Source organism: Quercus robur, chromosome 4, assembly GCF_932294415.1.
Source record: "Quercus robur chromosome 4, dhQueRobu3.1, whole genome shotgun sequence".
Taxonomy (NCBI): domain Eukaryota; kingdom Viridiplantae; phylum Streptophyta; class Magnoliopsida; order Fagales; family Fagaceae; genus Quercus; species Quercus robur.
Window position 1 is genome coordinate 64,888,599 of NC_065537.1, and position 15,217 is coordinate 64,903,815.

General features: G+C 30.2%; 1 long non-coding RNA gene and 1 pseudogene across 4 annotated transcripts; one reads left to right on the plus strand and one right to left on the minus strand.

The window, feature by feature from the left end:
- Positions 1 to 623: 623 nt before the first annotated feature.
- LOC126722401 (endoglucanase 15-like) lies at positions 624 to 6,036 on the plus strand (annotated as a pseudogene).
- A 2,376-nt stretch (positions 6,037 to 8,412) lies between these two features.
- LOC126723370 (uncharacterized) lies at positions 8,413 to 13,558 on the minus strand. 4 transcript variants are annotated; one of them, XR_007654242.1, is made up of 7 exons: positions 13,350 to 13,558; positions 13,049 to 13,079; positions 12,562 to 12,612; positions 11,942 to 12,095; positions 10,915 to 11,062; positions 10,709 to 10,823; positions 8,413 to 8,744 (listed from the first exon to the last, which is right to left on the minus strand). It is a non-coding gene; the product is annotated as an uncharacterized LOC126723370 (long non-coding RNA). The 4 variants fall into 4 exon arrangements; XR_007654240.1 differs by lacking the exon at positions 10,709 to 10,823; XR_007654243.1 differs by having other exon boundaries at positions 10,709 to 11,062.
- Between the last annotated feature and the right edge of the window lie 1,659 nt (positions 13,559 to 15,217).

A 15,217-nucleotide genomic window follows, 5' to 3' on the forward strand; every position in this document is an offset into this window, starting at 1 on the left:
TGAAAGGCCTATGTATACATTCCTAATATTATAAAAATATTAAATTCAAAATAAAATTTTCATTTTCTAAATTTAGATGCATTAATTTGTATTTTATATAATTGATACAGAATTATAGTATAATTGAAAATTTGGAAGGACATATGACATAAAATTTGTGTGTAATTACAAGAACATATACACTTGGCACAAAATTTGAGTGAAAAATATTCTACTTTGAATTTTTTTAGCAAGATAATTTAGAATCTTGATTAGGCATCTACTTTAATATGTTCTATATGATTGTTGAATTGAATTTAAAATTGTTTGTTTGGCATGCTTTATTTTAATTGAGTCACCTCTTGCACAATTATTAAATTGAATATTCACAGATTGGTTATGACATGCTCCCCAAAAAAAATACATCTTACTTTAATTTATCTCAATCCACAATGCCTAAGTTGGAATCTTTCTTAATTCTTTTCCAAAATGTCAGAAATTAATCCCCCAGAATAAATGATGACTCTAACTCTATAAATACCAGTTATGGTTTATTTATTATGAAAAACCTATGTTATTATCTTCTAGGCATTGTTCATTCATTTTAGTTTCACTCAAGAGAAATGCATTTTCACACAAGAGCAATGCTTTCTAGCATTATCTTTGGTTTGGTTAGCCTGTGTTTCTTTTTATTGGTTCATGGTGATGGATTTACTTCAATAAATTATGGGGAAGCTCTGAACAAGTCTTTGTTATATTATGAGGCCCAACGTTCAGGGAAATTGCCACTTCACCAAAGAGTGTAATGGCGTGCATATTCTGCTGTTTCAGATGGTAGTGAAGCAGGAGTAAGATAAACTTCCCATTCCTCAACACCCCCCCCCCCCCCCCCCCCCCCCCCCCCCCCCCCCCCACACACACACACACACACATATATATTCCCCGTTTTTGGTGGAAAACTATGATCCTATGTTACTGGTTTAAATTATTAAATATCATATTGAGATTTTAAAAAGCATATACATTTCTCAAACTCTGTATGGTTTTCATTCTAAAATAATTTTTCATTGTTTCTTCGTATCAATAAAATAGAGAGAAAAAAAAGTAGAAAATATTACTTTGGTACATTTTACTTCTTGCTCATGAACCTCTTCATCTCATAGAAATCATAATCAAACTGAGTTTTGAACCGTTAGAGGAATGATAAGATTCACTAATTCAACCATTGGATTCATTATTCATTTATATATATACAAACATATATATATATATATATATATATTAAAGAATCACATAAAAAATATATATAAAAAAAAAGAGACGATATTCAATTTTAACGTAAATATGAAAGCATACCAAATGTTGAAATTAATAGAATATTATTACTTAGAAAATTAATTCAAATATAGAATTTAATGTTTTATATATTAAAAAATGACTAAGAATAGGAATACAGTTGAATTCATCTTTTAATTACTTATTTCAAGTTAATTTAAAAGCAAAAAACTTAAAACCCCATAAATAAAAATACAAAAAATAAAAGAAAATATGATTATTTGGTCAAAATAACATAACATTATAAAACCATGTTTTCAACTCAATGTTTTTTCTTAAAAAATGTAAATTTTTATTTATTTATTTTACGGTTTATTCAAGTTTTTTTTGCAAATCCAATATTTCTTTCTTATGAAATTGTAAATTTATATGATTTATCGATTTAACAGCTCAACTGCCATCCATTTGGTATGGTTATGACTTATGATTATGATAACTATGCCTCATTTGCTTTGAAATAAAGAATATTCATTTCATTGTGAACATATTTTGTTTTCACCAATTTGTACATACCTCTTTTTTTAAAGCTGGTTATATTAGTTATGTGGTAAATTAAACGAGACTATATATATATATATATATATTGATGATTTTGTTGTTGTTGTTGTTTGTTGATGAAATGAGTCTCTATTTTCCATTCATAAATCTATTTTCTTCCCTATGAGTTTTAGTCTCAATAAGAATGCTAGTCCTTACTGTTCATATGTTATGATATGAATATACTATACTAATTCGTTATATATGGATGATGAAATTCCATTGATATAGAGTCAATTCCAATAGACTTATTGGAGGGTCCCATGCATTGGCATGCATTCAGTAGGAATTGAATCTACGAATTTGCCAATTATGAGTTGGGCACATACATTATAATGACAAAACATTTTTCTCAGCAATTTTCCATTTTTAAAATTAAATAATTAATTTCACTATTTCTAACAAAAGTTTGTTATACGTACGTATATGTGATAGAATTCAAATGTGAAGGGAAAATGTAGAATAATAATTATTGTGGGAGCATTTTTTGCTTTAAGGAAACTCATATTTATCCTTAGGCAATTTTTGCTTGTCCCACATTGGAAAGATGGGACAAGCAAAAATAATTATTGGGAAGGCCATCTTTCCAATGTAGGACAAGCCAAACCAGTGGTACTCTATCTCCATTGGTCATCCCTTATAAGGTAGAAAGAGGAAGACAATCTTTCTAATGTGGGACAAGCAAAAATTGCCTAAGGAGTACATGAGTTTCTTTAGAGCAAAAAATGCTCCCACAATTAATATCATGGTAGTTTATCATCTGAGAAACAAAATCTTCATTAGGAAATGGATAATACTTAGTACAGATTAATGATTATTCTTGTTCTTATCGTTTATACCCAAAATTTCAAAAAATAATACATTTTTAGAGAAAAAAATGGTGGGTACGTATATGGGTTCAACTTTTTCTTAAGTGAATATTCTATATATGTTTCAATTGAGTACATGAATGGTTCTATATATTTTTTCACACACAACAGGTTGATCTTGAGGGGGGATATTACGATGCTGGGGATAACGTGAAGTTTGGTTTCCCTCTTGCATTCACAATAACAATGCTTTCATGGAGCACAATAGAGTTCCAAAGTCAACTGAAGGACAATAATCAGCTTACATATGCACTGGAAGCAATCCAATGGGGCACAGATTACTTGATCAAAGCCCATCCAGAGCCACACGTTCTGTATGGTCAAGTTGGCGATGGTGATTCTGATCATGCATGTTGGCAAAGACCAGAAGACATGACCACTCCACGTCCAGCTTATAAGATCGATGAGGACAATCCAGGAGCTGATCTTGCTGCTGAAACTGCTGCTGCTTTTGCTGCAGCTTGTTTGGCTTTCAAGCCAACAAACGAAACATACGCATCCCTACTATTAACCCATGCAAAACAGGTTTATTTCCTCTCGTTATCATCATCACTATTTATTATTGTTATTGTTATGATTAAGTGATTAAATTTCTATTTTTTTTAATTGTTTAAAATTTAAGGATAACTGATAATTTAACGTGTCTTAGAAAATGTGTTTCTAGGTTAAACATTGGATCTACGTGTGAAAGAAAGTACTAGAACAATAACTTTCATTTTAAAAAATCTAAAATCCCATATGTTGAATATGACTTATTTGGGATTAGCTTAAACTCACATATGAGTAAAGAGATTGTTCAATTAAATGACTAAATTCATCATTTACTAAGAATTTAAGTTTTTGAGACAATCAGTAATTTAACATTAAAGTAGAAGACAATTCTAAGTTCGATTACGGATCTACCTCTCATTTAAAATGTTAAAAATCTCACATGTGAAGTCCACTATTGAAATGAGAGTTTGAACCCACATGTGAAGGGGTGTGTTAGGAAAAATGGTTAAATTACTAAATTCGTCATTTTTTAACTATTTAAATTTTTAGAACAATCAGTAATTTAACAATGACGTATATATGGTTGCAGCTCTTTGAATTTGCAAGTGATCACGGTGGCCTGTACCAAAATAGCATTACTAAAGCAGCGAAATTCTATGGTAGTAGCGGATATGAGGTATGCATGTAGTGTAAAGGAATTTACTTTGTAGAATAGTTTAGAATGCGATTAATTTGAACTTCAATATTTGACTCCCAAAAGTTTAAAAGAGTTGAATTTTTGTATTGAGTAATACTACGTACAAATACAACATTTTTTTACAATAATTGAATTAACAAATTTTTATTGGTTTTTATTTGTACTCACTACTAATATATATATATATATATATTTTTTTTTTTACTTACTAAAAACTAACTTGTCACGTCATTCTGTGATTTTTTTTTTCTTTTTTTGTAACTCTACTTATTCTTTTTGTATATGAACTAAACCATGCATGCCTGTCTAACAGGATGAATTGTTATGGGCTTCTATATGGCTTTTTCTCGCCACCGGTGAGGAATCTTACCTAGATGCCCTTGAAGGGTCCTCTGGTGGCACGAGATCCAGGTTTTCCTGGGATGACAAGTACCTTGGTGCACAGGTCCTAGTTTCAAAGGTAATTTCCTTTCGTATTCACAAATGGGAAGGGAAACTAAAGATAAAAAAAAAGCACTTGCATACTTTAGTACTATTGCATACACAAAATGATATCAATTCAGCAAGACAGTGCAATGTTTGATTGGATAAAGGACAATATATATATATATATATATATATATATCAGTGATATATATTGTTCATAACCTCCATATATCTCATATATTAATTCTCATGTTACTTGAATATCAAAGTTAAGAGCATTTGCATCAATACTTGTACAATAGGAAATGTTCCACATTTTAGACAATTAATTTCAAAATTTACTAATATCATACCATACAAAATTGTGTAAAAATACATTGTTGCTATAGTAACCATGAAAATTTATATTGACTATTTATTTTGCATTTATTTATTTTATTCTTTTTGTACGTATCTCAAAGATGAAGAAAGAGAGTGGATGATTGTTGTTATGTGTGAAGAAATATTAACAATTAAAAAAAATAAGTAAAATTGATATTTTAATGAAATATAATGTAAAATAAATAATTTGATTTGAGGTATTTTGAAAAATTAGTATATAAAATAGAAAAAATAAGTTCTTTTTGAAATTATATTAAAAAAAAAACAATTTTTTTACACGAGCTTATGCAAAATCTCTAATTTGGGAAATGTATTTAATTTGTGTGTTATAGCTTATTTTCGAGGGGGCCTTAGATCAAGACATATATGGCCATTTCAAGATCGATGGAGAGCAGTTCATATGCAACGCCTTCAAAAAGGAAAGAATAATGTTATCAAGACACCTGGGGGCTTGCTATGGTTTCTATCATACAACCTTCAATATGTAACCACTGCCACATTCATTGCCACAACATATTCTGAGTATCTGACCACGTTCTCAACTACATTTGATTGTCCTGATGGCACTATACAACCCAATGACCTACTTGCATTTGCCAAATCACAGGTATTACAGTTTTGGATAAGATTCCCTCCTATTTCCTACAATTTTTATTTAGATGAATGACATGTAGTATTCAAAAATTAAATAAATATCATGTGTCGCACATTCAATTAAAAATGTGAGGGAATTGGAGAATTCAATTGGAGGGAATCCTCTCCTTTATAGTTTTCTCATGATCAATGTAGAAAATGTTATTTCATGCTGGTTATTATTCGTACACACGATATTTAAAATTTACATGAAATGTCCACAATTTTTATTGATAAAGACATGAAATAAATGATGTATATCAACAATTTAAAAACTTTTTTTTTTTGTGGAGGGAATGTATAGTAGTACTACTTACTGATTTGTGGCTTTTGGTGTATTGATTGTGTCACTACTAGGTGGATTATATCTTGGGTTCAAACCCAAGAAGCACGAGCTACATGGTAGGATTTGGGTCAACTTATCCGAATCAAGTTCATCATAGAGGAGCTTCCATTGTGTCCATCAACATAAATCCTGCACCTGTGTCATGCCAAGGAGGCTATGACTTGTATTTCAACAAGGATGCACCCAACCCAAACGTGTTGGATGGTGCCGTGGTTAGTGGCCCCGATGAGAATGATAACTACTCCGACTTAAGATCTAACTACGAACAGGCTGAACCAACCACTGTTACTCCCGCACCTCTAGTTGGTGTTCTGGCTAAGTTAGCCTTAAGTTTCAAATAATATTATAGGGCTGGCTTTAATTATATAATTTTTATTTTTTGATCACCGAATGCTTGATGGGATTACTAGTTGCTGCTAGTTGTTGTTCTGCTTCTGCATATTGCTAATTGGTCTTCAGCTTGCATCCTGTTTGTAATAATAAATGATGTTTGATATAATCAATTTTTAGCTCATTTGAAAAAAAAAATGTGGTCACGTACTCTAGGATTAAAATTTATTGTGATTCTCATCACTTCCCTTATTTATTTATTTATTTTTCTCTCTTTCTTTTTTTATGATGCACTCCCCTTCAAATTTGAAGTTCCTCTCTCTCTCTCTCTCTCTCTCTCTCTCTCTCTCATAATTTTAACACAGTACTATCAATCATAGCATACACTATAAAGGGCATTGATTCTCTCACACGTTTTATTACACACCTGTTACTTATTTCACCTTCTAAATGAGCATAAATTTTTTGTAAAAAAATTGAACATTGCATGTGAATTATATATGAACATTACGTGTATAATTTGAGCAAAAAATTACTGCACTATAGTACACTTCATTATGGCCCACTTTTGAAAAGTCCAAGCAAGCGGCCCATGTGAAATAAAAAGCCTGATACCACAAGCAATCAATCAAAAGAATACCAAGCCCATTGTGATTGGTTTGGATAAATGAATTTAAAGAGAGGAATTTGGATTTCAATCTTTAATTTAAATGACTTCAAGGGTATAAAACCACAAAATTTTGAAATTTATGAAGGTAATTGAGTTTTAGTATGACGTTGATTTCAAATGACTATCTTTACGATGTTATTTCATATCCATCATATCACAATAGTTTTTTTAATTTTTTATTTTTATAGTAAAATCTCCAAAGTTCTTATCATCATGTGTTATTAAACTTATATCAATCAATTTATATTAGTAATTGTTCTTCAAATCCCTTAGATCTGAAATCCCCAAAATTTAAACTCAACCTTGGGGAATTTAAGAAAATGTGATTTTTATTATTATTATTATTAAACAGTAATACTTATTAGAACACATACGAAAATAGTAATATTAGTATTTTAAACTGGGTTTATAATACATTAGTACAACTACAAAAGGGTCTAACTTTTGTAGTTATAGATAGGGGTTATAAACAGCGGACATTAGACATATACAACTAATGTGGATAAGCAATTTTTTTTTTTGGAGTAAACAGTAATACTTATTAGAACACACATGAAAATAGTAATATTAGTGTTTTAAACTGGATTTATAATACATTACATAATCAGAGTACAATTACAAAAAGGGCCTAACTTTTGTAGTTGTAAACTGGGATTATAAACAGCGGACACTAGACATATACAATCAATGTAGGATAAACATCCATTTTTTTTAGTAAACCATAATACTTATTAGAACATACACGAAAATAGTAATATTAGTATTTTAAACCGGGTTTATAATACATTACATAATCAAAGTATAACTACAAAAGGGTCTAATCTTTGTAGTTGTTTAGAAGGAAAAATGAGAGTTTTTCCTAGTCCACCCATGGGCTTAAGAAAAATATTGCAAGTGCGCATAGAGCACATGTAACACCCATGAGCCCACGAGAAACACAAGAGCAAACTGAACACTTTTTGGGTTTTTATATGTTTGTTATGCTTAAGATTCTTGATTAGGCTTTTACTTTAATATATTACTAGTGTTTAACCCGCGCAATGCGCGGGATCATTTTACATATTAATGAACTTTACATTTAACATAAACTTATCATACTTCTACTACATATATTCAAACTTTAATAACATAGTATATTTAAGCATATAGTGTCCAATACCTAAAACTATATACATTAAGCTGTTATGAATATGGGAACATACAGGTTCAGGCATGTGGGTCAATGGTGACAGAGGAGCAGCCCCATGCTAAGTAAATACCATTGGAGTACTTCCTCATGGGATATGAGCCATCTCAATTAAGTGTCAGCCCAAGGAGTCCCTTGAGTCCATCTTGCATTGCCCCGAAACTTCTTTCACCCGAAAGTATGGACTTAAAGTTGGTACATAAAAGGGGGAAAAGGAAAGATGTAAGGAAACAAAAAATTTAGAAAGGGAAGTATATATGATCATTCTTTAATTTGTAACCATCTATGTATATTAGTTGAGGTTGACTGAACTGTCTGTAAATCCTCCAATAATTATTCATCAGTGACAAAAAATTCGTGATAATAAGAACAATAATTGATGACTTTGCTTTTTCCTAGTTTTAAATATGTCTTTTTCTTGGCACATTATTTAATTGCAGCTTAATGGTAAAACAAATAAACCAAACATAAGGATGATCAACACATAAACACCCTAGGAGCATTCACATCAGTTGGTTGGATAATATGAAGTTATCATCAAAGAATAGCTGCAAGGCTGTCATAGCAATAGAAATTTCACAAACTATAAACAAAAAATTAACCAAAAGATATTAAGATGATAACACTAAAAACCTGTCAACTTAATAGCAATCACATTCATTGTTTTATTATTAAAAATTCACCCACTAGGTAGGAGGAAAAACAAAAACTGAAAATTAAATTGAATTTTGTAGTTGCTATTTTTCCTCCTTCAATTTTTCTTCTTCTTTGATGCATTTTGTTAGTAGCATTGTTTCATTTGCGAAGCATTTGAATAAGCATGCTATCATCTTCTCATTTTCCATCTTCAGCAGGTTTATAAGCTGCAAATAGAGAATTGTTGTGAGAATCAACATGATATTTTCTTTCATAGTAGTTAATTTTCTCAAAAGCTAAACGAACAAAAATATTTTTTTTAAAAAAATCAAGCTAAATTATATTATTTTCAAGCTTGCACAGCCCCAAATCTTGCAAACAGAAAATGGTAATTCTCTGTCTTTCTTATAGTTTTTTCAGCATTCAAGAAGCCCCAAAGGAAATTGAAGAAAAAAAAAACTGTTAGCTAATTGACAATGTAAAGACTCACAAATTGAAAAGCTTTAAAATCAATACTTGCAAAGAAAAGGAAACATGCCCATCAAACCAATATGCTCAAATTCCATATCCAATTTTGAAAGGCTTCCATGTGGAACATTCTCCCCTCCCAAGTCAAAGATTAACTTATGACTGAATAGAAGTTTAGCAATTATATATTACAAATCAAAACCAAATCTTACACAAATACCCACAGCAAAACTGCTTCTAACCTAAATACGTACCTTAATTACAAAAAAATTCAGATAATTTAAAATAAATAAATCTAACCCAAATACCTAAAACAAAACCAATCCAATCAAAATACCCATGATATTTATCACCTAAGAGATTAGTGGTTTATAAAAGAGATGAGATGATTGCATACGGTATTACAGTTTTAATCCAGATCTAATTCAAATACTCAAAACAAAATTTATTTTAAACCCAATACCATAATTAAAACCAAATCTAACTCAAATATCTAATCTAAAACAATCCAACCAAGTGCATTCGAAGATGCTGATTCAGCATTAGCTAACTTTTTTTTTTTTTTCTTGGAATTCCAATGTGCCTCTAATATTTATATACTGCACAAAGTAAATGTATCTTAGAAACTTGATAAGGAACTAAAAAAAAAAAAAAAAAAATAATAAATGCATATAAACCACAAAGTTTGATCATAATCTATGTTTTGTTTAAGCTACCTCATGACATAAATTTTCTTAACCTCATTAATTTTAGACACATATTCTCCTTAGTCTATCCATTCAATAGATGTTTAATTCAATTTCACAACTCCTACTAAACCATACTAACTAACAAAATAAAAAAAATTAAAAATCATATTTAAGTCTAAACTTATATGCATTTTATAATGCATAACATACATGCCAACCAAAAAACTTGACTGGCATTTAAATCATCATTGATCCAAATATATTGCATACGGAATTACAAACCTTTTTAAGCCCTTTGAACATTTCTATAAGCTTTCTATAAATCTTGAAGAAAGAAAAACTACTAAGCACTGCAGTTATTGTCCCAAAAAAAATGCACCTAAGACTTTTCTTTTGCCAATAAATTTCTATGTACAAAATATAAATGTCTACACTAAGCCAGGAAGTCTCAGATGTCTTCCATCACAGCTGTTATTTGCCAAGGCAGAGCCCCTTTCTTAGAAATATCTCCCCACCAATCTTTCTTTTTTTTTTTTTTTTTGATAGAAGAGATTGTATATAGTAGAGATAAACTATATGGTTGTTACTTCTACGTTACCTACCATAGAAATACAAAGAGTAGTACAACCTCAACAACCATTATGATTTTAATCAACAATATTGTACACTAACACATCAGGCATAAACTGTCAATATGATTGGTTAGTAATAGGAAAAGAAGAAAACCTAAGAGCTCATAAATTTAGCAAAGTAAACATACATACATCGTGATTAACGCTTTGCATGAGATTCTGTGTGTCTTTTGAAGAACAAAATTGTATTTGAAGGTTGGTTTATTTCACTTAATGTAATAGTAAAATATGAAAGGGGGTGGATGGTTAATTGTTCAAATAATGATGCTCATAAAGTGCAGGTGTTTTGCTAATAGAAATAAAATTGACTGGCATTGTTTTCGAGTGCAAGGACAGATTGGGGATAATGTATGTAAGAGGAAAAGCTACGTAAATAGAATTGATATTTCTAATTGAAATTACCTCTGCTTATATCTCTGCAAGTTCTTTTATAGTCTTAGATACAAATTTCTCAGTCGCTTTGTCAAATGAAATGAATGTTGTTGAATCGGTTTTACTTTCTACTTGGACATGTATCCTATACTTGTTTCAGTTGCAAAGTTGTTAGTATAATGTATATTTTTATTATGTGTGCATTTGTAAATTTACAAATAGTTTTTCTCGTTTACCTTTGATACCTTTGTCTCTAAGTTCCACTCCAAGTCCTTTATTTAAGATATTGATTTTCCATTATGCAAGGAAAGTTCTCCATCATGTACTTCACGTGGTCTCCTTGGTATAATTTGTGTAATATTAATGTCCATTGTGGTGTTCAATCTATGCATCACCATTTGACATGTTTTTCTGTTAGTTTGTTGAATATTTAATTTTGATATATTAAAAAAAAAAAAAAGGAAATAGGATGGCAGTAGTTACTTCCATTATAATTTAACCCTCCAAAATTCTATCAAGATTTTTCCAAAAAGCATTTTATTCACGTGTTGCAAGGGCAAAACCGAAACAAAAGAGAGACTACTACACATTGATGGGTGACTGTAAGACCAATTTCTTAATGCAATCTTAAGTAAGAGGTTGGAAATTAAGGATTGTTTGTCAATAGATCATGCCTACTGTCAAATTGTAGTACATTTTCAAACTATAGTAAGACCAAGCACCAAAGTTTACTAAAGACGTATAACCCCTCTGTTTATGATAATTTTCATTACATAAGATTAAAGGTGGATTATAATATTCAAAATATTACCTACGGCCATCAAAAACTCATACTCTAAGAAATGATAATATGTATTTGTACAATGATAATCTATTCTTCATGGTTAGGATTAGTTGCATATTGTCAAGTGGAATGTTCCACAACAATTGCTGGTCTTCTATTGTTTTCTCTTCACATTTAGGTGCCAAAAAGAACTTAAAAAGAAAATACATGGGAATATAGACATTATCCGTCACCAACAACTTTATTATACCCCTGTTTTGTCCTCTATATTCAACACTTATAAGAGGCATTAAAAAAGCTAATAAATCTTCATGCTGGTCATGCCAATATGCACTAAAAATATGAAATAAAATAACATTTTAAAATAAGATAAGTTTGAAGAAACAATTAACAGAAATAATAGAAGTCCTATACACAAATAGAAAGAAGTACAAAGTATTCCATATAAGAAAGGTGAAAAAGAATTAAAAGTTTAAAACCTGTGTTAATGACAGATTGTTGTAGACAATAAAGGCTATCCTGCAAAGAAGATTAGCCAGCCGCATTGGGTCTACCAATCATGTTGAAATTGCATCGTTTGTTGGTAACACTTCTAATTCTCTCATGTCTCATTGCCTCCCTACTCTTTGCTCTCTACATAGATTGAAATATAAATAACACAAACAGAAACAATAGACACCATAGGTTAAAATTCAATCATAACTCTAAAACAAAGAAAGAACCGATGAGGTATCCAAAAAAAAAAAAACTTGAGAAACATTAATAGGTCCATGCCAATTAAAAATAACTGATGTCCACACCATTATAATTCCACACAATCCAGGGGCTCCAACAAAAGGCAAACACAAATAGAGAAACCAAGATTTTGAATCCGGAATTTAACAAAAAACCAAAGGCACGAATTTAAAAATACTCATTACGGGAAAAAACATAAAATAAAATAAATTCTAGCCCAATTACTGTAGCCAAATCCAAATCTAACTGAAATACATAAATCCAAACCTATCCAACCAAATGACTAAACATAAAATCAAGTTATGGACTGAACATAAAATCAAGTTATGGTATAATTTAAAAATGAATAAACAATAACCTTTACCTGTAGTGGTTCTGGCTACATGACAGATTCTCTACTTGTCTCCGCAACTTACTGAAATTTCATGGTATTTAAATACCAGAAGTAATCCACAATTATAAAAGTATACTAACAAATGTAATTGAAATTTGAGACAAATAAAAAAAAAAAAACTTTAGAACTTGATCCATTTCCTTTTACTATTATACTTTTAGATTTCACAATTTAAACCCATTAAAATCCAACATCAAAAACAACAAAATCAAGACTTAAAAGTATCTTTTTAAAAAATATATAGAGAAAGTTATTCTATCAGATTTCAAAATCCCACAATTTCACTCCCCTTAAAAAAACAGAACAGATAAGAGGCCAATAAAACACAGGTAGGATTTTCATATTGTGAGTGTTTTCCCTGATTTTAACAAATAGAGAGGAAAAGGGTTATAAATCCAAATTCCTAAATTGACAGCAAACCATAATCGAAGAGAATGTAAGGAAAAGAAATTAATACCTTTGCTTTGATTAAATTAGAGACTCTAGATCTGCAGAGAAAGAAATTGAATGATTTAAATCCAAAAAAGAAGAATTCAAACAAACCATTACCGAAGATATTTAATAAAAATAGTCAAATATCATAACTTCGAATTCCTTAACCCTAATTTCAGGAAACAAAATCTCATTGCAATTGTATAAGTGGAAAACATATAACAAAATTAATTTAACTTTAAAAATTTGAGGAATTCAATAATATAGAGAGAAAGAAACAAATACGTGAATCTTAAATTGGAAAAAGATTAAATTAAAGAACAAACCTGTAGCCTGGATTGAAGGGATTGAATATTCTTGAAGAAAAAGATTAGGGTTCGTGAGAAGAGAGAGAGAGAGAGTTTGGGGATATTAGAAGAGACTGTACGGCTCTTCTTCATCTTGATTGGTGTCTGATGTTTTGGGTTTCAGTTTTTGATCTCTCGATCTCTCTCTCCTTCTCCGTTCTCAGTAACGCAAGTGTTTTTTGGGAGTATTGTAAAAAAATGTTAAGTAGTCTAAAAGATCGGTAGATATTTTTTAATTTCTACGTTTTTTTTTTTTCTTTTAACATTTTTTTTTTAATATAAACAATTACAGCCAAACAGTGTTAATTTTTTGAAAACAATATAATGTATCGCTTTTTAAAGTTACACATGTCTGAATTTTAGGTAGGGATTTTTCCTATTTGTCATTATCTCCTTAATTCTAGGAACTCATTTTCTCTCAGTTTCTGCTTTTATATATATATGGATTATTATTATATATGATTGCTGAGTTGGATACAAAAATTGTTTAATTGACATGCATGCTTAATTGTAGTTGAGCCACCTCTTACACATTTATTGAATTGCATATCCAAAGATTGCATATGAGATGTGCTAAGAAAAACACGGGTTGGGCTTGCATCCAGTTCATTTTTAACAAGACATCTCTTTTTCTTTTAATAAGGTGTTGTCACATCACTCACTAATTTAAAGAATGGTTAGGATTTAAAAATAAGGCAATGTCATTTAGGGTATGTTTGGTAACTATTTTATCCCCTTGTTTTCTGTTTCCAAAAACAATTTTATATTTTTGAAACCAAAAAACTTGTTTGACAACCAAAATTGAAATAAAACAAAAACTATTCTCAAAACTCAATTTGTGAAGAAAATTGAAAACGTGCAAAATGCTATTTTCAGTTTCTAATTTTCAAAAGTAAATGAAAATGCATATCTGATTTAATGAATTTGTCCCATTTAATGAATTAGAACTAGAGTTCAAATCCTAGTAATAACATATTTTAGTATTTTTTATTTTTTTTCTTCAAAATACTATTTTTTTTTAATTTCAACTAACCAAACATGTTTTTGATTTAAAAAATGCAAGAAAATTGTTTTTTCTTTATATTCCCCAAGACAAGTTTTTGAAAATAGAAAACAAAAGCTATTACCAAATATAACCTTATCTTTTGAAGAGAAGCTAAAGAAATTTCGTTAATGTTCTTTTTGTTTATTTTTTTATGAAAAGAAAAGAAGAATATTCCCATGGAGATAAACTGTCAAGTGCTTGAGAAAAGAAACCAAATTAGGTACGAAACCCATAACAGGCATTTGATCAAGCACTTGGAGTGCACCGTCCACATCATTCTTCTTACATGGCCTTGATCAAAATGTTACAAGTTGGGCACAGCCATTAATCTAGTTTGGCCGTTCTTGAACAAGTTGTGAACCATGTTCATTCTAAACCAAAGCATTCAAAGGACCTGACGGAGTGTTGAATGTTGAATGAATGAATGCACAGCAAGGTTTTAACGATAAGGTCACGCTTGGAGGCGAATTGGTAACTTTGAATAACGTTGATGAAAAGGTTTTCCATGCATTTGATGTGATAATGACGAAGATAGGAGTGTAAGAACTCGACGGGCATGACCGAGGCATTGGATGATGGTGATGGCACAAAAGATGTCATAATTGTGGGAAAAATCGGGGTGAATGAAAAAAGTTCTCAGATGTGCAATTTTTCTGTTCCTTCTGAGCTTCTTTGAAGAAGAATATATATATATATATATATATATATTTTAAATTTTTAAATAGACATTGACAATAACAAAAGTCTTGTATGCCCTGGGTGCATGAGATACCATCTCTAGAGATTGTGATTTCCTTCACCA